General features: G+C 39.9%; 1 protein-coding gene across 6 annotated transcripts in view; it reads right to left on the bottom strand.

Annotated features, from left to right (window-relative positions):
• Nucleotides 1-13,410, bottom strand: part of CEP350 (centrosomal protein 350) — a 173,347-nt gene extending 159,937 nt beyond the window's left edge. For 5 of the 6 annotated variants that reach the window (XM_074222162.1, XM_074222167.1, XM_074222168.1 and 2 more), the window contains exon 1: nt 10,101-10,191. The gene's annotated coding sequence lies outside the window, so the exon portion shown is untranslated. Of the gene's footprint in view, nt 1-10,100; nt 10,192-13,316 lie in introns of those variants that run through there. The other variant, XM_074222164.1, reaches the window with a different exon arrangement.
• Between the last annotated feature and the right edge of the window lie 5,949 nt (nt 13,411-19,359).

Here is a 19,359-nt window from a genome sequence, read left to right as displayed (position 1 = left end):
AAACAACATCCTCCCGATCATTTGACACAGTACAAGTTAAGATTCGGATTGAAAGATGTTTTAGTTTTAAGAATTTTATTTGTTGTTCAGTTTTTATGGTACTGTAGATTTCAGCTGTTAAGTGAATGACTGAAATCAATTTTTTAAATTAAGAAGTTAGCCTAAAAGGTCACAGAATTCTAGGGAACTACTAGTGAGAAAAAAGTTTTTTACATGTTGCCAATTTTTTCATGTACTGCATTTTATGGGCTATTTCATGGTTATGTTACGGAAAAGTACACATTATCAGAATTAATGTTTTAATGTTTTGTTATTATGATAACAATAATAATGTTAGTCCTTCATTTTCAAAGATAAGCATGACATCAGGGAGGTGATGCCAAAACAAGCACATGAATTGGACTTGAGTGAGGGGTACCTAGAGTTATCCGAGTCCAGTGGCCAGGTCTGAACCAGGACAACTGGAGATGCCCTGGAAGAGGCAATCAGAGTTAAATAACTTGCCCAAGGTCACACAACCAGTAGTGTCAGAGGTCGGATCTGATCTCCCGTCCTCCTGATTCCAAGGCCAGTGCTCTATCCACTGTGCCATCTAGCCACTGAAAAAAGTGTATTTTCAGCAATGGCTATAGAAACTTAACCCCTATTTCCCATAGGTTCAATGTATCAACATACAAATTGTTTACTTTTGAGATGTTTTCAAGGAATATTACCTCTACACAGGACTATACTTAAATATATACATGTTGTTTTCCCCCCAAAGAATAAGCAGGGGTTGACTGCTAGATTTTTTTCTCTTTGTATCCTCAACGTGCATAGTAGGTACATAACAAATATTTGTTAACTGCTCAAATCTTGCCCTGAGTTAATGCTTTAAAAGGATCAGTCCCAAACTGTCATCCTCATATTTCTACATCTCAGTAACTTGATTTGTTTTTCCTTCTGGAGAGTAATATGAACTATGACCAAACCCTTTGACCCAGCTATACAATACCAGGCCCATATCTAGAAGAAATCATAAAAAATGGGAAAAGTCCTACATGTTCCAGAACATTCATAGCGGTTCTTTTTGTAGTGGAAAAGAATTGGAAATTGAGAGGATGCCCATCAACTGGAGTATGGTTGAACTTCAAGTTATGATATATGAATGTTATGGAATACTACTGTTCTATAAGAAACCATGAATGGTCAAACTCTAGAGAAACATGGAATGAATTACAGGATCTGATGCTGAGTGAAGGGAGCAGAACCAAGAGATCATTGTACACAGTAATCACACTGTAAGTTGATCAACCTTGATGGATGCAGCTCCTCTCTTAAGTTCAGAGACCCAGGACAACCCCAGGAGACCTGCTGTGGACAATACTAGACCCATCTAGAGGAAGAAAAACAAAACAAAAAACCCTACAGAATCTGAATGAACACTACATTCACTTTTTTAAAATTTCTCTTATTTTTTTCTTTCCTATCCCATGGTTCTTTTCCCTCAAACATAATTCTTCATACAGAAAAATGGTCAATACACAAATCTTCAAATTGCATGTGTATATGCAATATTTACCAGACTGTTCCCCACTCCCACCGAGGGGCATATGAATATGTAGGGGTGGCTAGGTAGCGCAGTGGATAAAGCACCAGCCCTGGAGTTAGGAGTACCTGGATTCAAATCCAGTCTCAGACACTTAATAATTACCTAGCTGTGTGGCCTTGGGCAAGCCACTTAACCCCATTTGCCTTGCAAAAACCTAAAAATAAAAAAAAATTCATATGCATGTGGATGAATGTTGAAAAACTTTCATAACTGTAACTGAAAAAATAAAATATCAATGGGGAAAAACTTATTTTGGTTTTGAAATACCAAAATTTGTGCTCTTTTGCTAAAAACAGTTTATGCATGAAAATCAAAATGATTTTAACAAGAGAAGTAATTCTATTTCAATTAAATGCTGACATCCATTTTTCCAATTGGACTAAGAATCTAAACACAAATGAAAGTCAAGAATTTATCCTTCACAAATATACTAAAAATTCCCAGATGAAAAATTTCCCATTCTATCACGTTATTAAAACATAAATTGTTAATGACAAAATTGCTAATGCTTAAATTAACTATCAATCCTAAAAGAAATGTTATTTTTATACCCATTTAGACATAGCAATCATGAATGAAGTCAATTATTTTTCAGACATAGATATTATTCATGAATGTGACTTCTTTACTTTACATCAACTCCCATACTCAGTGATACCTTTTCAAGATCTACTGCAGAGGTTCTCAGACTTATTCTATTAGGAATCTTCTTTGGCAATATGGTGAAACCTATGAAGCCCTTCTCAGAATAATATTTTAAAATAATTAACATGTGTAATATTACAAAGTAAACCAATGATACTAAAACATAGTCATCAAAATTTTTTAAGAAATTCAAGAACACTAGATTTAAAATCACTGATCTCACAGGAAGTTCTCTTCTTTTAAGAACCACAAATATATTGAGAAGGCATGGATGGGAAGGATGGGTTTTTATCTGCACCACTGGAGATATGTCAGAATTTATGGGGAATACTGAAGTCTTGGAGCAACACATAAATTAACTTTAGAACCTGAACAATTACCTCTTTTTTAAAAAGCAATTTAAGCAGCACTTTTGAAAACAGATTACTGAGTTTCAGAAATAAAATCTGTCAATAAAATGGGCAGAACTGTTAGTACACTCTTGGTTTTCTCCACCTTTTTTATCTTCTTATCCTAACTTGCACTCTCTAAGTCTTTCTGCATCGTGTGCCACTGTCTCCTTCCTCCTACATTTCCAACCTGGGCATTCAATGATCTCTCTAGATTCTTCTACTTCTCTGGCTATTCCTTCTTAATTAATCTCCCTTTCTGGATCAACATCCATATCCTACTCCCTATCTGCAGCTGTATCCTAGGTCTCTGGTCTTTAGTCATCTTTTTTCTTTCAATAATCCCATCAGGTTTCCTGAGATCTATGGAACTTCTGGTTCTATCTATCCAGTCCTAGTCTCTCTCCTGAGCTCCCATTCCAACTGCTCCCTAGACATTTCCAACTAGATATCCCGTAAGCATGTCAAACTCAATATATCCAAAATAAAATTTATTTATCTTTCCCAAAAAATTCTCCCCCTCTCTCCATAGCTTCCCTATTTCTAAATAAGACATTACCATCTTTCCAATCACTCATGTTCAAAATCTTGGATTCTCAATTCTTCCCAATCCCTTATCTCTCGTGTCCAAATCTCCCAGATTTTACTCCATGGCATCTCTTCTATCCATTAACAGCCCAACCACCGTTTTAGTTTAAGCCCTCATCACCTCTTATCTGTGTAACTGCAAAAGTCTGCTAAGTGATTTCCCTTTCTCCATCTGGTCTCCTCTCTATTCCATTCTCAGTTGCTAAAGTAATATTTCTTTTTCCCCCCAAGACACTAAGTGCCATTTATTTTAAAGTTCCAATTCTGTTCAAACATACATATGCATACATTTTGATATTCCACAGTATCCCTTGGTTACACATTTGAAGTCTAACCCAAAAGACATAGCATTTAATTCCAAGACTTTTCTGACTTTTAATTTAAAAAAGTTTAATGGAATTTTTACTTAAAATTTAAAAAAGGGATAAAGCACCAACCCTGGAGTCAGGAGAATCCGAGTTCAAATTCGACCTCAGACATTTGACACTAACTGTGACCCCGGGCAAGTCATTTAACCACAACTGTCTCCCCTCCCACCAAAAAATCCCCCCCACAAAACTCTTCTATTATTACTCTCTTGCTCAAAAGTTCCAGTGGCTCCCTACTGCCAACAAGAAAAAATACAAACTTTGTTTGGCATTCAAAGACCTTTTCAAATACCTCCATAGCCTATCTTTTTCAGATTTATTACACATAACTCACCTTTACACACTCTCCATTCCAGAGAAACTGACTTATTTACTGTTTCCCATGTAGGATATTTATCTACAGTCTTCATATCTTTACACAATCAGATTCATGATCTTCTTCGCTCAAAGACAAACATCATCATCAACATCATCATCATCACACAATCTTAGCACCTGATCAGAAATATATCATAAACACTTTTGCCTCTTATAATCTCTAGCTTCCTTCAAACTCACCTCTATGTAAGATTCATATATAAATATGTGTGAAAAGTAAACATCAAGGAATTTTGAGGGAAACTAATTTAGTTTACTTACAGCTATAGCTGTTGTGTCCTCCAATGGAAGTCAGCTATTTAAAGACAGGGACTATTTTAATTATCTTATTAAGCTTTTACTTACTAAGTATTTGCTGATGGAATGATTTTTAATGAAATATTAAATATTCTTTAATGGTGAAATTTGCAATAGATCACTACTACTTTTCCCATCTTTTAGGTACAAAATCGACAGACTCATGATAATCTCCATCAGATATAAGCATCACTACTCCCAAAGCTAAGATTCTACATGAATCATCAATCTGTTAGAACAAATAAATATAGACTGATAGTAGAGAAGAATAGAACTAAAATAGGAGCTAGTAAAACAGGGTCCTGGATCCAACTATGATACTTATCCTTGGGCAAATCATTTTACCTCCCTTGAATCTTGAATTCCTCAATGTAATATAAAAAGGTTCAATAAGATCATCTTTCAGGTCCCTTTCAGCTCTAAAATTCTGTAGTAATGTGAATTGGGAATAAAGGAAAGAATTACAAATATTATAATGTGCCCAATGACATATCAGTGCTATCTTAAGTTCACTTTGTACCATGTCAGAGTAACTATCACCAATACAAATATATCACAATCATATAATATTATCACAAATTAATCATATCTGGAGCAAATTTTTCATCCTTGGATTTTCAGTCATATTAAAATAAATTTCTAGTTGATAAACTCCACCAAAAATTGGGAGAAATGCAAACTAGTTTTTAACAGTCTATTAGAATAATTAAGTTAATGTGCAATAAGCCATTAAATTCCAAACTCAAACAATCTTTTGATAATATAATTTCTTAAGATTATCTGTGATACACTCAATTTGGATCAATGTACAACATGGAAACAATGTAAAGACTGACAAATTGCTTTCTGTGGGGGGAGAGTAAGATGGGGAAAATTGTAAAACTCAAAATAAATAAAACCTTTAATTAAAAAAGAAACTACTATTGTATGTAACTGGAAAACAAATGTTTATATAATTAAAAAAGATTATGATAATACAATTTTAATAAGAATTATCTTTAAGTAGAAAAACAAGAAATTAATTTTTAAAACTTGTCTCCAACAACAGAAACAGAACATTTTTTCATCATAGTTGTAAGCTGTAGTGGAAAGTCTAATCAATCAACAATCTTTACTCATTCACCTACTATGGGAAAGGAACCATTCCAATCACTGGGGAATACAAAGATAAAATAAATCTCTGCCCTCTCAAGGAATTTACAATCTATTGGGGAAAATCACGTGTATGAATAAATACAAAATAATGAGGTAAGAAAATCAGCAAAAAAGACTCATTTAGAGGTAGCATTTGATCTGAGCTCTGAAGGAAGCCAGGGATTCTAATAGGCAAAGGTGAAGAGATTATAATTGAAGCATAGGAGACAGTCTGTACAAAGACCCAGAGATAGGAGATGAGGCACAGCAAGTAGGCTAACTTGGCTAGAACTAGGCAGCATCAAAGAAAAAGAGTAGTAAAAAAAAAATCATCTGAAAATGTATAGCATGGCTGAAGTCAGATTGTGAATGGCTTTAAATACCAAACAAATTTGCATTTTATCCAAGACGCCACAACCTCTGGAGCTTTCTGAATAAGGTGGTACAAAGGTCAAATCTTTAGGACTATCATTTCATCAGCTATATGGAGCATTGTTGTTTGTCTTTTGTTCTCTAAGAGGACTATGACTTTAGGGAGGCTATGCCATGACAGGCAAGTAAACTAGATTGGGGGGGGAGGGATCCTATGCCAAGTCACCAGCCTCACTCTCTCCTCTGGAATCTGTGACTAGATGTGGGTCAGTCTGATGACTAAGGATGGCCACGGATGGAGTGGGAGGAGACCTTGGTCTGTCCCAGGTCTCAGTTTGATTGAGGCAAAGTCCATTCAGTGATTAAGTCTAGGTAAGAAGAGTGAAGAGAGAAGAAATATGAGGCATGAAGATCAATCAAATGCATATTGCAATAGTTCAGGACACTAGACTTTAAATCAGAAGATCAAGGCTCCAGGCCAATCTTTGAGCCTGTTTCCACATCTATAAAATGAGAAAATAAAATTCACAACTACCTATATCCCTGAGTGACTAAGAAAAGATTGCGCAAATTATTAAAAGCTATATAAATGTAGGTTATTATTATTATCATGGCTATGATTTTTATTGGATAGAGTCAAGTTTCAGAAGATTTGTGTTTTCTAAAATTAAAAAAAAACCATCTCAACCAAAAGTCTGTAACTTTTTAGTTATGTTGCTGATAGTGAGACCTAACTTCACATTTAAGCAAAACTTTCAGATTTTTGTAAGTACCCAAAATAAAATTATTAAATATGTCAATCATATTTCAGGAACTGTGGTGTAGTAAACAAGAGCACTGGACAGAGTCAGAAGACCAGGGTATGAATCCCAAGTCTGACACTTGCTACTTTGTGACAAAATATACAAGTCACAGTCTCTCTTGATTTCAGCTTCCGGATTATGATAAACATTTGTAACCTTTAAGCACTATATAAATATATTGTCATTAGTATTTATTTTAAAGCTTTCCACTTCTTGGCAGAAGGAGTATGCTGATGTCTTGAATGGTTTCCCTGGTCTGAGTCTCTCTCTATTTCTAAGTCACTCTTCGGGATGCCAAAGAATGAAAAAATCTTCAGTGAAACTCATTACCTCCTTAATAAAATAAAAGTCCAATCATCCTAGCTTCCCAGTCCTATATCAACGGTATTCTCTTTTATAAACTCTATACTCTGGGCAAACTGGCCTACTTCCCTGTTCCCTAATCTCATTCTGCTCTCTCATCTCCATTTCATATCTATTTATATCTTTCTATACCCTGCTCAGGAGACTTTGAAAATAATGTTCTTAATATGAAAAATACATATTCCACCCCTCCTTCTAGTCTAAAAGATCCTTTAAGGTTCAACTCTCCTTCCTCCCCCCAAAATTTTAATCCAGTTCTTGATAATTTGTACTGTTGGGAAAGTGGAATATCAAATGTAACTATATGTACTGAACTTTGTGCCTTTAACTCCTAAACTAAAAAAAATCCCTACTATGCCTCACAAAGTTATTGTGAGAGTCAAATAAATATATATATATATAATATATGTATAATATATATATAAACATAAGGAAAAGTAAAGTTTGTGAGATGTGATTTCTTCCTCTTACAACATTTCTTGATGGGATTCTATTTATTTATGTTATTTCTGCTCCCACTGCAATCACATTCTAACTTTGTACTTGTCCTCCCTTACCAGACTATCAGGCTATAAACTTTTTGAAAATACATATATCTTGCTCATCTTTATTCTAACAACCTTCTATTCTCTCCAGCCCCACACAGTACCATGCAAATAACAAGCTAAATATCTGTTGACTGAAGTTTAATTCAGTAAAAAGCTTCAAATTCCTACCCCACCAAACCTTTTAAAAAACTAATAAGTAGAAAACTTCACTACTTTAGTGTTTCCATTAGACTCTTTCTTTCTGCCAATAGTGTGATGAAGCAAAGTTTTTAAAAAAATCAATGGTAGAGGAAAAAGAAAATGCAAAGAACTTAGATCAGCATTCCTCAAAATAATAGGACTTAAAATACTTGAGCTCCAATTTTTGACAGAATATACAAATGCTAATATGGAAATATGAAATAATCCCTAGGATAATTTTATATGGATATTGTGAATGAAAATTGTGAAAATTAATTCTATTTTAATAATTAAAAAGTCCTTAACATAATTTTGACCCCATCTCTTCTTTTAGTAAACTCTCAATAACATCAAAATTCTCATGAAAGAGGACAGATATGGTTTGGACTCAATAGCCACTTGAGGTCCCTCCCAACTCTTTCTGTGATTTTTTAATCATATCTCAAAGAATAGGAGGTTCCTCAGAACAGTTTGAGAAACATTTCCTTAAACAACTAGACCACCAAGTATCTACCAATAGTATTCCCAAGCAATGAGAAAAAAATGCATAGGAATTAATTCTTATATCTGTATACAGATGTCATACATAATGAAAAATTTGCAAGTGCAGGTTATTTATGTTATTAGATTTCTACATTAAATTGTTAACCTTTTCTTTAATTTTTTTAGGGTTTTTTTTTCTTTGCAAGGCAAATGGGGTTAAGTGGCTTGAAGACTACACAGCTAGGTCATTACTAAGTGTCTGAGGCCACATTTGAACTCAGATCCTCCAGACCCCAGGGCTGGTGCTCTATCCACTGCATTACCTAGCTACCCCTAAATTATTAAAATAGTATTATTATTATTATTATTATTATTACATTTTGTAAAGAGGTAAACAATAATATCGCCCCCTACTCTTAATAGCAAACATGTCGGACAAAAGCAGATGCGGGCATTTAAAACTCAGAAGGAAATCTGCTTATATAGAAAACCATCGTAACACTTATTTCTGAGACACGACACAAGTCTAATATTCTTCTACTAAAATATGTGACACTGGGGCGGCTAGGTGGCGTAGTGGATAAAGCACAGGCCTTGGAGTCAGGAGTACCTGGGTTCAAATCTGGTCTCAGACACTTAATAATGACCTAGCTGTGTGGCCTTGGGTAAGCCACTTAATCCCACTTGCCTTGCAAAAACCTAAAAACAAACAAAAAAAAAAAAATGTGACTCCAAAGTTAGTGAAATACTTTTATTCACTCACATTATAGTTCTACACTTAGACACAGAATACTGGCATGTCAGCGGGACAGTCTTTCATAAAAAGTTTATTTTTAGCTGATGTTTGTCAAGTCAAGAAGTATTTATTACTATGTGCTTGGAAAGTGCACCAAGCAATGTTTGCCCCCCCCAAAAAAAATCCCATTTTCTTCCTTATATGCTATAATTTTTTTTTTTTTAGGTTTTTGCAAGGCAATAAGTGTCCAAGGCCACATTTGAACTCAGGTCCTCCTGACTCCAGGGCTGGTGCTCTATTCCCCGCTGCCCCCCCGCTACTATAAGTCAGCTTTTAGCCGTTCTGCCTGGCTTGATTACAAGTAAGAGTGTGTCTTTACAGAGTTTCAGAATAAAAGGTAATAACCATAGGGCAGAAGCAACTTCTACCAACAGCACTGACAGTTTCAGAATAAAAGGTAATAACCATAGGGCAGAAGCAACTTCTACCAACAGCACTGACACATCCACTACCTTCCTGCCTGCCACTCCGCCAGGCTGAGGTCCCTCCCGACTCTTTCTGTGATGCCTTCACGTCTCAGAGAACAGGAGGTTGCTCAGAACAGTTTGAGAAACATCCCCTTACACAACCAGACCAAACGTCTACCAATAGCATTCCCAAGCAAGGAGGAAAAAAAAATCACAGGAATTAATTCTGACATTTGTACGGAGATTTTGAATGGAAACGGTGAAAATTAATCCTATTTTAATAACTAAGAGGTCCTTAGCATAATTTCGGCCCCATCTCTTTTAGCAAACTCTCAGTAGCCCAGGTTCTCCCCAAAGAGGCTAGCCGTGGCTTGGCCTCCACAGCCAGCTTCAGGTCTGGGGAGCCGAACCAGCAGCATTCCCGAGCAAGGAGGCAAAAATCACAGGAATTCAGCCCGACATGTGTACGCAGACGGCTCCCCAAAGTTCCGTCTCATTGTTTGCTACCGGGCGCCCCAAGATACAGACCCCCGGAATTTCAGCCCCGGACGGAGCCTCGAAACTTCTCCGGGCTGAGGCCGGTTTCGGGGCGTCGGCACCAAGCGGCCGCGCGATCCCCGTCCCGGGCCCCGCGGAGTCCCACCAAGTTGGGGGCGCCGGGAGGGGGAGGGGCGGGGAGCGCGCCCCGCGGCCCCGGCAGGTGCCCCGCCCCGGCCCCGGCCCCGGCCCCGGCCCCGGCCCCGGCCCCGGCCGCTCACCTGAGCGTCGCCTCCGGCCCGGGCCGCGCCGGCTCATCCCGCGGGGCCGAGGAGCCTCCCCGCCGGGCCGGGCCCGGCCCCGGCCGCCTCCCGGCACAGGAGCGGGCGCCCCCTCCCGCCACTCGCCCGGACTCCGGCTGGCTCCGGCCCGGCTCCCCGCCTCCCGGCCGGACAGTCACTTCGGCGGCGGCAGGGGCGGCGGAGGAGGCGGCGGCAGCTCGGTCGCCATTACAGACCAACGACTGACGCGCAGGAGGAGCGGCGGCGGCGGCGGCGGCTGAGGCGGCGGCGGCGGCTGAGGCGGCGGCGGCGGCGGCGGCGGCGGCGGCGACAGGCGCGAGGCACGGCGGGAGCGGCCCCGGCCCCGCAACGCTCGCGAGACTCGCTGCGCCAGCCGCGACTTTCCGCGCCGGCCATGATGAGTGTGGCCGCCATCGAGGCGCGGCGCGCAGGAGACGCCATGTCAGGCGTGGCCGAGCTGCCCACGGGGGAAGGACGAGGCTCCGACCCCTCCTCCCAACCTTCCGGCACAGTTAACTCCGGTAGTCCTTTTTTTTTATTTTATTATTTTTATTTTTGTAGGTTTTAGCGAGGCAATGGGGTCAAGCGGCTTGCCAAGGCCACACAGCTAATGATTAAGGGCGGATTTGAACCCAGGTCCTCCTGCGCCGCCTAGCCGCCCCCAACCTCTCCCTTGAGAAGGAGCCGACATCCCCTTTCAGACATCTCCAACGGGACGTTGGCACCCCGGCCACATCAGCCGCCCTTCCCCAGACACCTCTCCCGCTGCGTTTGAGCGCTCCAGCATCTCACCTTTCCCCAAACTTGAAACCGGGGTCACCCTGGGCCTCCCCGCGGCCCTCGGCCCCCGCAGCCAGCGTGCCGCAGGGCCGTCGGGGGTGATCTCCGCGCCCCCTCCCCAGTTTCTGTGCTGTCGCCCGACCCGCATCGGCTCGCCCCCTCCGCCTCAAGTTCCTCCAAACTCCACTCCGTCCTCTACGTGGCCACTAACCTATTTTTCCTAAAATTCAGCCGCGGCCGTGTCACACCTAATTCAATAAACTCCACTGGCTCCCCACTGCTTTCGAAATCATAAATAAAATCCTCTCTTTCTAGAATGCAAAGCCCTCTCCCTTCCTTTCCAGTCTCCTTACACCACTTACACACACACACACACACACACACGCACACACACACGCACACACACACGCACTCACACACACTCACACGCACACGCACTCACACACAGACACACTCACACACAGAAACACTCACACACAGACACACTCACACACTCACACACACTCACACGCACACGCACTCACACACAGACACACTCACACACACAGAAACACACACAAACACACACTCACACACACATTCACACAGATACACAGACACACACAGACACTCACACACAGACACACACACACAGACACACAGACACTCACACATTCACTCACTCACACACTTTCACCTAGAGGTACTGACCTCCCGGTTGTTACATGAACAATACTCCATCTCTCAGTTCTGGGTACTTTCTTTGCCCGTCCCTCCTCATCTTCACCACCACCAGTTTCCCTGACTTCCTTCCTCCAGCCACCTTCCTTTACCCATCTATCTCCACAAAGCCATCAACGTGATATTCCTGATGCTCAGAGGGAAGGCACTAAGAATTAACAGGGATTGGGAAAAGTTTCCTATAGAGATGAGATTTTATCTGGAACTTGAAAGAAGCTAAGAGACAGAGAAAGAATTCCTGGCATAGGTGGTATCCAATGAAAATCACTGGTGGTAGGAAATGGAGTATCTTGCTTGACTGAAAGAGAGAAGACCTGCATCATAGAGTATGTGGTGAAGTGGAGGTTTAAGATAGAATGGAAAGATAAGAATTATCATAGGGTTATCAAAGGCTTTGAATGCCCAATAGATGACTTTATATTTGACCTTGGAAGGGATAAGGAGCCTGGAACATAATAAATGCTTCATAATGCTTGTTGATTAACTGGTTGACTGTAGGATAATATAGAAACTTCTGTGTTTAGCATATAAAGCCTTTCACAATGTGCCTGCAGCCCACCTTTCTGAGCTTATTATATTACTTCGTCTCACAGGCTCCTGTGTCTCGGCAGGATCAGTTTAGATTGTGTCGAAGCATTCTCCTTGTGCCCTACTACCCTCCACCTCAGCATCTTTGCAGCTGCCTGATGATCTAGGACAACTCTACTGGAGAAGGAATTGCCATAAATAAGAACAATCTACTGGAACTCCTTCCTCAATAATTAACATATTTCCCCACCCCATGATTCTGAACTCCCAGCGATTCTGAACCTCCAGTTGCCATTATTCAATCCCATTCTCCATGCCCCCCATTGACCTCTCCTTTATTTATATTCCTTTCAATACAACTCCACCAAGTTCTCCCTCTAAAACTACCCAACCCTTCCATTGTGCTCTCTGGAATGCCTGCTCCATAGGTAACAAATTGAACTATATCTTAAACTTTTTCCCTTTATCACTCCTTTCATCTTTTTCTCACTAGCCTTCCTGATTTACAGCTTCTTGGGCTACTCTTTCCAGCAAGGTTGCACTTCTACTCATACCAACAACTCACTAGTCATGGGAGAGTTAGAACTCCTTGCTCCACCTTATCATTTACAGGCTCTCTTTCTAAGTATTCAACAATTTTTCCTCCTTTGAGATTCATTCAGTCTATATCACACAAGATTCTGGTGGCTGTCTTCTACAGATTTCTAAGACATTCTCCTTCCTTCCTCAATGAGTTCAGTATCTGACTAGCTGTCTTTCTCTCCTCAACTACTTCATACTAGGACACTTTAACAAATATATTGATACTCCTTTCAAATACCCCAACTTCCCATTTATATTATTAATATAATCTTAACCTCCCAATTCTTCACTTCTCATTTCCCTTCACTTCTTCACTCCATCATAGTTACATACAAGGGGTTTGGGGGATGTCCAAGGAGGACTAACACCTTTGGTGTAGTAAAGTAGTGGTAAGGGCTTGCCAAGCCCTCTTCAGGGCAACTCATCCACCCTTGGTATCTACCTGGCACTTAACTCTCACCTGTAATTCCAAGAAACTGTAGTATGCACAACCATCTACCCCAATAAATTATTGAGGGTAACTAACAGGCCTCAAACCCACCAGGGAGTTTCAGGAGTGTCTGTCCCAAGGATGTGAAGACTTACCCCCACAGCAGAATGGGTGGATGAGTACAATTTCTTCCAATGGCCATGAAGGTAGCTGAAGCTTATACAGACATAGAAGACACCAATGTCATCCACAGTCAACTCCAGTTATCCTGACCTTTGTCCTGCCATTGGACTTCAGTGACTCTGGAAAAAATAGTGAGACTGACAACTTACTGCAATTCTACCTCACTTAAATCCAATTCACCCCATGATGTCATTGGTCCTCCACAAAAACAAAGAACAAACAAGTTACACATAAATGGGTTTTTTTTTTACCCTTGATCATGACATCACCTGTAAGCGTTCCATACCCATATTCACTAACTCTGAAATTCAATATATCAGGTCTGACCATATCACCCCTCCCTTCCATTCAGTAAAATCCAGTGACTCCATGTTATCTCCAGTATTAAATATAAAAACCTCTGACATTCAAAGGGCCTCCATAACCTAGCTCCCTCTTCATTTTTCTTACATTACCTCCATATGCTCTGATGTCCAGGCACACCGGCTCCCTTGGTGTTCCTCTTACTCAATCTACTGATTTCAAGTGTTTTAAGTAGATATCCCCCATACTTGGAATTCCCTTCCCTCCCTCATCTCCACCTCTTTTTTTCTCTGGCTTCCTTCAACTCTCAGCTGATGCCCCACCTCCAGCAAGAAGTCTTTTCAGTCCTCCTTAATCTTAGTGCCTTCCCTATGAGATCACCCCCAATTTATCCCATATATCTTTGTTCATCCAGAGGATAGGATTTGACCTGCATCTTGAAGGAAGCCAAGAACACTAATAGGCAGAGGTAAAGAGAGCAACTATCTCAGGCATGAGAGACAGCTAGAGTAAGGGTGTGGAATTCCCTCCCTCCTCCTCTCTGCCTCCAGTCTTCCTTTGAGGCTCTTCTAAAAATCCCTTCTAAAACTTCACCAATCTCCCCCTTAATTCCAGTGCTTTCTCTGTCAATTATCCCATTATATATGTATATAGCTTTTAGTCTCCTCCATTGACTGTGAGCTCCTTGAGAAAAAGGACTGCTTTTTTTTTTAAATATCCCCATCCCTTATGTACCTGGCTTACAATAGGCATTTAATAAAGTGGTGATGTGGGGGTCTCTGGGAGCCCCATCTCCTGGCAGCAGAAGCAGTTTCCTGACCTGCCAACCCATGGAGCACCAAGCACAAATTGTAAGATCAGTAGGGAGATCTCTGCCAGAGCCAGCACTAAGACCGGGTCAGCCTGGCCCTCCTCAGCACAGCCCAGATCCCAGTAAACAGAAGCAAACCTGTGCAGCTGCCCAGCAGGGAACTACCTGGCAGCTGCTCCCTGAGTGCTCAGCCCACAGCTGGTAAGGGAGTGGAGGGAGACTGTTGAGGTCTGTCCTCTGTCCCTGGGACAGGACTCTGGGGCTTTGACCATATTCAGACCCTCGTTGCAGTATGGGGCCCCCATAGAGCAGGGACCTTCCTCACAGCCCCTGGGTAGAGGGGTGAGCTTGTGGTAATTCAACAGACCAGGAGAGCAGACAGAGCCTTCCATAAGACTTTGAAGGAACTGAGGTCCTTGTGGGGGTGTCCCAATAATACTAAGAAGCTCAGGAAGCACCCCAAAACCAGGCACAGGCTGGAGAAATGAGTAAATAGGGAAAAAAAGAAACCTAACCATAAACAATTACTTTGGTCCCATGGAGGACTAAAACACACAATCAGAAGATGAGAAAGTCCAAGCTTCTGCATCTAAAGATTCCAAGAAATATAGAAGTTGGGCCCAGGCTATGACAGAGATCAAAAAAGATTTTGAAAATCAAGTAAGGAAGGTAGAAGAAAAATTGGGAAGAGAAATGAGAGAGATGCAGGAAAAACATGAAAACAAAGTTAGCAGCTTAGTCAAGGAGACCCAAAAAAATGCTGAAGAAAATAACATGTTAAAAACTAGTTTAGATCAAATGGATAAAACAGTTTAAAAAGTTCTTGAGAAGAACGCTTTAAAAAGCAGAATTGTCCAGATGGAAAAGGAGATAAGAAAGCTCTCTGAGGAAAACAACTCCTTCAAATGTAGAATGGAACTAAAGGTAGCTGATGATTTTGCAAGAAATTACGACACAGTAATTCAATAACAAAAGAATGAAAGGCTAGAAGAAAATGTGAAATATCCCATTGAAAAAATAACTAATCTGGAAAACAGATCCAGGAGAAACAATAACCAGAATGACTTCATTTTTAAAGAATTACTTTTTGTTTTTTAGTTTTTGCAAGGTAATTATTAAGTGTCTGAGGTCAAATTTGAACTTGGGTCCTCCTGACTCCAGGGCTGATGCTCTATCCACTGTGTCCCCTAGCTGCCCTTCATTTTTAAAGAATTTCTACAGGAAAATTGTCCTATATTCTAAAAGCAGAGGGCAAAATAGAAATTGAGAGAATCCACTGATTTCCTCCTGAAAGAGATCCCCCCCCCCCAAAAAAAAAACAACCCCTGGAATATTATAGCCAAATTCCAGAACTCCCAAGTAAAAGGGAAAAGATTGCAAGCAGCCAGAAGGAAACAATTCAAATATCGTGGAACTACAGTTAGGATCACACAGGACTTAGCAGCGTCCACATTAAGGATTCGTAGGGCTTGGAATATAATATTCTGCAAGGCAAAAAAGCTTGGAATGCAACCAAGAATCAACTACCCAGCAAAACTGAACATCCTCTTCCAGGGAAAAGATGGACTTTCAATGAAATGGGGGAATTTCAAATGTTCCTGTTGAAACAACCAGAGCTGAACAGAAAGTTTGATCTTCAAGTACAGGACTCAGGTGAAGCATAGAGAGGGTAGACGAGAAGAGTAAATTATGATGGATTTAATGATGATGAACTGTGTGTATTCTTGCATGGGAAGATGATACTGATAATACTCATATAAACCTCATTTAATAGAGCAGTTAGAAGAAGCTTTTATAGATGAGGCACAGGAGAGAGCTGAATATGAAGGTATAATTGTAAGAATATAATTGTAAAAATGGAGTCAATGAGTAAAAAAGGAAATGTACTGGGAAAAAGGAAAAGAGAGGTAGAACAGACTAAGATATTTCATGTAAAAGAGTCAAGAAATAACTTTTACAATGGTATGGAAGGGGGAGAAGGTGAGGGGAAATGAGGGAGCCTTCCTTCTCATCAGAAAGGGCTCAGAGAGAAAACAGCATACATACTCAAGAGGGTATAGAAATCTAGAAGAAAAAGGAGAGAAGAGGGACAGGGGGAGAAGGAGGGGATGCAGATGATAGAGGAGAGGGTAGATCATGGGAGAGGATAGTCAGAAATAACACATTTTTACTTTTTTGCCAAAGTGGGATTGGATAGCCTGTTCAGGACCACGGGGCTGGAGTGGGATGTAGGCTTGGGGCCTCTTGGACCCAGGGCCAGGACTCTGTCCGCTGTGCCACTTGGCTGCCCCACAGCTCATTTTTGAAGGGGCAGAGTGAAAGGAGAGAAAAAATATAATAGATGGTAGTGGGGAGAAATGGATGGAAGGAATTACAAACAGCAACAGCAACTGTGGAAAAATATGGAAGTAAGTACTATGATGGACTTATGATAAAGAATGTGATCCACCTGAGATAGAGCTGATGGTATCAGAACACAGACTGAAACACATTTTTTTTCTCTTTCTTTCACTTTATTTCTCATGAGATTTTATGGGGAGAAGGGGTATTATGTTTACTCTTACAACAAGAATATTTTAGTAATGTATAAATAAATTAAAAGAAAATTTTAAAAAATAAATAAAGTGGTGATTTTGAAAAATTGAGAAACGAATACAGTGGTGGTAGAGTTGTGAATTAGTCCAACCATTCTAGAGAACAATTTGGAACTATGCCCCAAAAGCTATAAAACTGTGCATACCCTTTGACTCAACAATACCATACTAAGTCTGTATCCCAAAGAAATTTTTTTAAAATACTTAACTTACTTTTTAAAATATAAAAAAAAATACTTAAAGCAGTTCTTTTTATGGTAGCAAAGAATTAGAAATCAAGGGGATGCTTATCAATTGGGGGATGGATGAACAAGTTGTGGTATATAATTTTTATGTTAGAAAACTAATTGTGGTATAAGAAATGATAATCGGATGGTTTCAGAAAAACCTGGAAAGGCTTAGATAAACACATGCAAAATGAAATGAACAGAACCAAGAGAACATTGTACACAGTAACAACAATATTGTAAGGATGATCAACTATGAAAGACTAATAAAGACCATGATCCAAGACAAATCCAAAAAAACCCTTGATGAAAAATGCTCTCTACCTCTACAGAAAAAACAGATGAGCTCTGAACACACTTTGAAGTATACTTTTTAAATTCTCTTTTTTCTTGTATTTTTTTGTCTTTTTTTTTTGCAACACAGCTAATTTGGAAATATGTTTTGCATGATTTCATATATATATATATATATATATATATATAAAATCATATCAAATTGCCTTCTTGAGGAGGGAGGGCAGAGAGAATATTTACAACTCAAAATTTTAAAAAATGTGTAAAATTTTTACATGTAATTTAGAAACAAATAAAAATATATTTAAAAATAAATACCATTTGACTGAATGACACTGTGTTCTAGTTGTTTCTCTTTTTAAAAAAAATTATTTAAGGCAGTGGGGTTAAGTGACTTGCCCAAGGTCATACAACTAGGCAATTATTAAATGACTGAAGCCAGATTTGAAACCAGGTCCTCCTGACTCCAGGGCTGGTGCTCTATCCACTGTGCCACCTAGCTGCCCCCTAATTGTTTCTCAATATGCCATTTCATCTCCTATCTCCAAGCCTTTGCACTGGTTGTCACCCATGCATGCTCTCCTCACACTGACTTTTAGAATTCTGAATTCCTTGAAGACCCTACCCAGCCACCTCCTTCTACATGAATAAATTCTTATTAACTGAGACTGCCTAATGCCTTTTCCTAGCTGCTACAATCTCCTCCCATCCTCCACCCCCCCAAAAAATGTGTATTTATCCTGTACATATTATATACTTATATATGTACACATTGTTTCTTTCAGTAGAATGTGCACTCCTTGAAAGAAAGAACTATTTCACTTTTGTCTCTGTAAATCCCCAGTGACTTGTAGGATTCATGGTGCATAAATGTAAGGATGTTTTCTTTCAAATTCATTCTTTGTTACAAGTATAAAATTTCCTAGACAACATTTTGTTACTGAGTTGAAGGCAGGCATGTTGGGCAAACCATGGAGGAGCTAGAATTTATTAATATGGGTTTTCTTTGATCCCCATAAAAGGAATATGATTTGATATGTCACTCAGAAAGAAGAGAGACAGAATTCTTAAGCACAACAAGGATAGAGAAAATAGAGTAGATAGGGAAAATAAACTAAAGCAAAAAAAGAAAACCAAGTTTGAACTTTGTGAGATCAAGGTCACAAAAGGAACTATTCTAGGAAAAAAGCCAGCAAACAAACACTCATGCAAAAGTAGAAAACCTTGAACCTGAACACTAGGAATCAGGCAAAATCTTGAACTAGGAGAACATAACCCAAATTTTAACCCACAAATAAGGATGGAGTGATAGAAAGGAAATGAGAGAGAAGGCTAGAAGGTGGCAGTAATAATCCACCTGGGTAAAGAATAAAAAATAACATTGGTGACTAACAGCAGAGGAGAACCATAATCAAGCAGTCTCCTGGAAGAAAGAGACCGTAGAGAAAAAAATATATATAACTACAAGTCCAGATCCCATCAAGCAGCACATATCTAGACTCACCAAAAACTCTGAATCTATTAACACTGGGCAGGGGACTAAACCCATTTCTTGTACAAGGACTCATATCACCTTATTGACTACTACTAGCAAAGAGAGAGCAGCATCAGATCGTTACCTTGAAGAAAAGCAGACATGATTTGCTTCTATCAAAAGAGGAAGTTTTTACCTTGGGGAGAATGAGATACACTCCTATCAGTCTCTTATTACAGGAGAGATGTCAATAAGGCCCAGTTCGACAAGAGCTTATTCTTCCAGGAGGGAGGATCCACATGCTTTTCTCCT

This window comes from Macrotis lagotis, chromosome 2, assembly GCF_037893015.1.
Source record: "Macrotis lagotis isolate mMagLag1 chromosome 2, bilby.v1.9.chrom.fasta, whole genome shotgun sequence".
NCBI lineage: Eukaryota > Metazoa > Chordata > Mammalia > Peramelemorphia > Peramelidae > Macrotis > Macrotis lagotis.
The sequence above is the reverse complement of the archived record's forward strand: the minus strand, read 5'-3'. Positions and strand labels throughout refer to the sequence as shown.